The following is a 6,274-nucleotide window of genomic DNA, read 5'->3' on the forward strand; positions in this document are numbered from 1 at the left end:
CACTTTTTCACTCTATCTCTCCTGCCTTCTCTATTTAATTCTTCTTTAGGCTTTCCTCTTTTATTCTCTTATCTCTTTTCTGTGTCTCTTCTTTGTCCTCTCCTTTTCTTTTTTCTGTTTGTCTCTTCTCTCTTGTTCCTCTTTCTCCTCTTTTTCTCCTCTTTCTCTCTCCTCCTTTCTGTCTTTCCTTGTCTGTCCTTTTTATTAGATTTTCTTTGTGCAAGCAAATGCTTTATGTGATATAATGTTTTGGTCATGTCTATCGGTTTGTCTGTCTGTGATACCACTCACCACGCAAAAACTACACGAGGAATGTCACTGAAACTTGGTGGATTGCCTATTGGTCATTGGTCTCAGTGGTTGGCATATTATTGGGGGAGGGGGGGTTATGTATTACTGCAACTTCCTAGCACTGCCATACATGAAGGGAATGATGCTTCTCTAACAACTACGCTAGCTGCAGAATGTAATGCTGACATAGGTATGAGGCTGGGCAAGAGCAGCGGGTGAAGGCAAGGGAGAGAGTTTGAGAAAGCTTTATACTATTTAGGCTATGTGACATTGAAAGAAATGTGAGGCCGTAAAAGAGCAAACGGTGTATGCAAAGGCAGAGGACCGAACGAGCTGCAACAGAACCAATAAGGGGCAATAGCTACCATCTAGACAATGCTTCTTTGTGTATAACATATATCCTAGTAAAAAAAAAAAAATGCTGTACGCACTTCTGAGTACACTCTCCGAGCGTATTTCCTTTCAACTTGTTTATCTGCTGCAGTGAATTTGTGAATGTTGCTATCACTGGATGTTCTCATGTTTTTGAGCTGAGGCTTCAAAGCTCCGTGCACAATGCCTCAGGCCCAGGTGCAGCTTGCCGACCTGACCCAAATGCTGGCCCACAGCAGGCAGAGAGAATGCAGCTCACTGGGGCGCAGAGATTGTGCTCCACCTGCTGCTCTGCTTTCCCAAAGGCACAGCTGTTTTGCAATCCCTGCCTATGTTTGTCTCTGAAGAGTTTATGCAACTCCACCTCCCCCTGAACTTTAACTACCCTGCCCTTTCCAAATTCCCAGCTAGTTGTTTCTGTGTAAATATGGTGTTATGCAAAGTTTTAAAAAATGCTTAATCAGCAGAAAAGTTACTTCTGTTGAGGTATGAATATTTACAGGTCACTTTCTTGGGCCTATTTCTTCCTCATTTGCTCTGGTTTTTCACTATCCAAAATGTTATCTTGCTTTAATTATTAGAATGGCTTTTAAATACATAAAAATGCATTCAAATTATATCACATGGAATGTATTTGAATTTTCAAAAATGCATCTTCAACGGATTCTTTTGCCCATAATAGATTTTACCCGTGGGCTGCTCCTCAGCAGTGGTTTTTAACAGGTATGTCAGGATACACTGGTGTGATACGGGAATCCCAGGAGGTGTGTTACTGGGTCAGCAGGAGGTTGCTCTCTCCTCATCAGTCTGAGCGGGAGTTGGCTGATTTCTCCTTTATTGGGCATGTCAGGAGGCTGCTCTTGCTTCCGTCTCTTCCTGGCCCAGTGGGATACTGTTCCATCCTTCACCCAGATCCGAGCGAGACATCACCAATTCCTGCTCTTCTGGGCCAGGCAGAACACCAATTTTATCTCTACCGGCCGGGGCCAACAGTGACGCTGCTGATGGTCTCTTCAACCTGCAGGGCCTGAAAGTAGAAGACAGCAGTAGCATGAGGGAGAGAGGTGCAGGCTGTACGTGCATAGATCCACTGCCAGCTTCTGCTGCTAGTGCTTTCTCCTCCTTTCCCTGATGCTTCTTGCCCTCATCTGCTGCCAGTAAAGAGGAAGGGGGATTTTGGACTGGACTGGACTGGACTGGAGATGTCTGGGAGCAAGAAGAAAAGAAAATGTGGGTGTTGATAGACAGGGAGGTGTGGAGGAGAGAAGAGGGTATGGGTGCTACTAGGGCAGGGAGGGATGGGGACGAGTTCAGGAGTTTGCTGACTGGGGTGGGGGAAAATAAAGGGTCTGGGCAGGCTGCTGGGCATGGTGGGGTGGGGGAGAAAAGGGTTGTCGGTACTATAGGCAGAGGAAGGGATAGGGAAAAAGAGATGGGGTTAGGCAAGGGGAAGGGTGCTACTAGGCAGGGAGATGTGAAGAGATAGGGGTTCAGGAATCTGCTGAGGAGAGGGGGTGAGGGGGCTGCTGAGCAGGGGAGGTCAGAGGGATGCTCACCAGGAAGGGGTGGTCGGGGGTATACTGGGAGGGGGAGAGAGGCACAGAAGGTTGAGAAGGAGAGAGAGGGAGCATGGGGAAGATGATGCAGCGAGGAGGATCAGGAATGTTTTGCGGGGATGTGAACATGTCAGAGGATGACTGAAAGGGAGTAGTAAGAGTAGTTAGGAAATGAGAGGATAATGGGGGCATGGTGGGGGAGTGACAGGGTTCAAGAGCCATAATGTCCGTTTTGGGAATGTGCATTTCTTTTGTTTTTGTATAGGAGGAATGTTTCTAGTTCTCCAGTTTCTAGTTTGCATTCAGAGTGGCTTCTTGGGATTTCCATTCCAGTTTTTGTCTCCACATTTGTAATTTGTGGTCTTTTATTCTGTATTTGGTGAAGGTTGGTCTGTCTGTGCTCTGTGTGTGTATGGCTGAGGTGAGGTATTTTACTCTCATGTAGGCATTTGTATCAGTCTTAGTGGTAGTAGAGGGAGTTTGTGTTGCTGTAACTGAGATGACACTAGCATCAGAATATCTTTTTTTGTATGGTGAGTTGTACAGTAAAATATCCTAGTTCAGCTCTGCACCCATTGTTAAAAACACAAGAATTGCCATGCTGGGTCAGACTAAGGTCCATTGAGCTCGGTATCCTGTCTCCCAGCAGTGGCCAATCCAGGTTGCAAGGGCCTGGCCCATCCCATAAAACAGATCTAATTCCCATTACTCACTCCCAGGGATAGCAATAGCTTTCTTTAGTCTAGCTGGCTAAAAATGTGGACTTTTCCTCCAGTTTGGGAAGCGGGGAATTTCTGTGGATGCAGAGTATATGTTTACACTTAGCACCATGATGGTTGTGTGTTCAGTGCGCCACTCATGTATCATCTGTTGGATATGTCCCAACAGAAAAAAAGATTGCGAACCACAGCCTTATAGGGTGTACAGATGAGTTAGTATGGGCTTTCTTTAGGGTTAGAAGCTGATTAATATACGGTACAGGACAGTGGGTAAGCAGAGGTCACTCCAAGGATAGGAGGATGACTAACAGTGCCACAAATGTCAAACCTGGCTCCCGTTCTATTCAATATTTTCATGTGATATCATAGCAGAACTAGTAGGAAAGATTTGTCTTTCCACATAAGACACTAAAATCTGCAATGAGGGAGGGAGAGGATACTCCAGAGGGGAGCTAAAAAATGAGGTATAATTTAAAAAAGGAGTGTCCATTGTGTAAGAATTTTTTTTTCAAACAAACAAAATAAAGGATAGCAACCCTAACAGTAATATAGGGAGCCCCATAAAACAAACACTACCTTGCAGCAAAAGAGAAGAGAGCAGGGTGCCTGGTATCTGAGTTGCAGGAATTACTCTGGGAAAGGCAAATTAATTCAGACATGTTCAAGGCTGTCTTTCAAACTCAACTTTTTGTCAGCCAGATTTACAATTATTCTTAGGCAATATTTACAGCTGGTCCTATAAATAAGACCAATGAGCAATGAGGCAAACCAACAGATAACTCAGTCTGGTCCTTGACCTTTCTGCTGGGACCAGAAAGATGCCCATTCTAAATAGTGGGTTTTGTATAGGACACGTTACCCTCTTGCTGGGAACTGTACTGGCGCCACCAACTCACCTGCCGTACCCAAGCATAACTTTGCCTCTTAATTATTCACCAACTAAATATGGCAAACAGCGCACATAATGGCATTATGACATTATTGTTGGTTTCTGTAAGGCAAAGGCTTAGCCACAAAGATAGTCATTACGATGATGTCATAAATGCTTTGTGATTTGGGCTTGGTTGCTGAGCAACAAAAGAAGGAGGTGGGCATTTAATTCTATTGTGTGGTGACTCTGTTCTTGAGCTACCACTGGGCGCACTGGAGACTCAATGGAGGATCGAGGTGTGAGCCAACAGAAGAGTCGCTTATGGAGATGGTTCTCCATAGTCATCCCATGCATTGGCAAAAAGAAGCAGTGAGTTCTGACAACCGGTATTTGGGAAGCATGGGTTTGCATGATGGTCTGTTTTTATCATAAACAAGAGATTGTTTTCCTTTGCAAAGAAGATTTCAGTTCCCCCAGTCACTAGAATTGGTAGATGTACCCAGTTCTTAACCTGCATGCCCATAACTCTGCACAGTTGCATCCCATCTCAAAAGATTGTACGTTTATGGCCCAATGGTAAATTCATGCCAAAATCTGACAACTCCCAGGAGACATAATAGTGAAAAAAATGTCTTGATAGCCTTTAGGCATTGGGGAACTTTTCAGAGGAAGAAAGTAGAAAAATAATCACATTTTTTGTCTGGTGGTGTTATGAATAAAATCTACCAGTGAAGCAATCTGGGGGGGTTGGATGACTCAAAGGAACTGGCACAGTCTTTTACCTGTAAGTCACTGGTTCAAATCCTGGTCAAGCCTATAGTGACTAGAAGTCATTACTGTCTGAAAACTGTTCGGTGACCCATTTGCAATCCAGTTGCCAATGAACCACAAATCACAATTGAGCACTATTTAGCACCATAGCTGGCCATCTCAGCAGAGAGACCAAAGATGGCGCAGACTTGAAGAATTAACTTCTTACACTTAAAGGTCCTCCAGAGCAAGGCTGAGCGAGGCATTTTGGCAGTGCACTGAATGTGTGGGAAATTGCACTGTTGCCACTTATGCCATTCATGTACTTTAATGGGGAAATTGTGTATGAGGGAAGCTTCTACAACTGTTACTACCCATGCTGTATCTGTTCTTTAGGCAGTTGGAGGGCTGTGGTTTCCAATCCTGTCAATCTGGTACCTTTCGGAAAAGCTATCCTCACTAAAATACAATAGAGACAGTGAAATCTACATTGATCCACAGAGTTGCCAACTTTGAAGAATTTAAAAAAGTCTGCCTGCCTCCTCACATCCATAACCTTGCCCTCCCCATGTTCCTTTTCTTATCCATCAAGAACTCTCCCTCTCTTCCACAACAAACCAGCTTACATCTAGCTACGGACCTTTTCTTCTCCACATCTCGTCTCTCAGGGACCTTTTCTTCTGAAGTAGGGACTGGTCCTAGGCCCTTCTATGGAGGTAGTGGCATGAGCAACAGGTTGTAAAGGTGCGAGGGCCTGGGATTGAGAGCATGGCCCCCTCCTCTTCCTGGCTTCCATGCGGAAGGTAGGACTTTAGAGTATAATAATCGCTGGCTCAGTCCTAGGTCCACGCACCTTCACAACTTGTTGCTGCTTAGCTATTGTCATCACTACCACCATCTCCATAAGCAGGCCAAAGACTGGCCCGTTTCAGAAGAAAAGGTCTGTAGGGAAGGGGTGATTATTCAGACAAAAAACTCTGCAGGGAGGGGGGGAGCAGTGGCAACGGTATTAGTGTGGAGGAAAGGATGAGAAAAATGTTCTTGGGGATGGAAGGAGGAGGCTGCTATAGAGGCTGATGGCAGGCAGAATAATGGCAATTACACTGCCTGTTTAAAGGCCTGCCAGCTGATAGCCTTCCTTAAAACCAGCAGGCCATCCAAATACCGGCCAATTGGAAAACCTAATTATGCCAGGATTTTTAACGTTTTTCAAAAGATGTCCCTTGGAAAATGACCTCACCCTGATCAGTTTCTATAGCAGAGGTTCCAGGCCCAAGCTCCATCTTCTTCCCAAGCTTGGATCTGATCAGTGAATTTTCATGGAAATTATTGTGCCCCCAGATGGATGGCAGACAGATGGATTGAATCACTGTTATAGAGCTTTCTGCCCTGGTTATAAAGGGCTAAAAAAAAAAAAAAATCAATAAAGAGATAAAACTTCTAGGGACAAAGAGTTTGAACAGTAGGTGCTGCCAAATAATGGTCAACTGCCACTGTTGTTTGCACAATCTGTAACACAAAGAATTGAGGCTGTCCTGTATTATTAATCCTGCCGGCTGAATGCCAAGGAGAGCAAACAATCACCCTGAATAACACCTCTGCTCACATTTATTTGGATCAACAAGACAGATTTATTTATCCATTTTTTTTCTTGTGTGGCCTCAGCTGCATGTTTGCAAGCTAGCACAAATGCATGCTGGGATAACCATTACACC

General features: G+C 44.6%; 1 long non-coding RNA gene across 1 annotated transcript; it reads right to left on the bottom strand.

The window, feature by feature from the left end:
• Positions 1-1,277: 1,277 nt before the first annotated feature.
• On the bottom strand, positions 1,278-3,679 carry LOC115097323. The gene is made up of 2 exons (XR_003858258.1): positions 3,515-3,679; positions 1,278-1,690 (listed from the first exon to the last, which is right to left on the bottom strand). It is a non-coding gene; the product is annotated as an uncharacterized LOC115097323 (long non-coding RNA).
• Between the last annotated feature and the right edge of the window lie 2,595 nt (positions 3,680-6,274).

This window comes from Rhinatrema bivittatum, chromosome 8, assembly GCF_901001135.1.
Source record: "Rhinatrema bivittatum chromosome 8, aRhiBiv1.1, whole genome shotgun sequence".
Classification (NCBI taxonomy): domain Eukaryota; kingdom Metazoa; phylum Chordata; class Amphibia; order Gymnophiona; family Rhinatrematidae; genus Rhinatrema; species Rhinatrema bivittatum.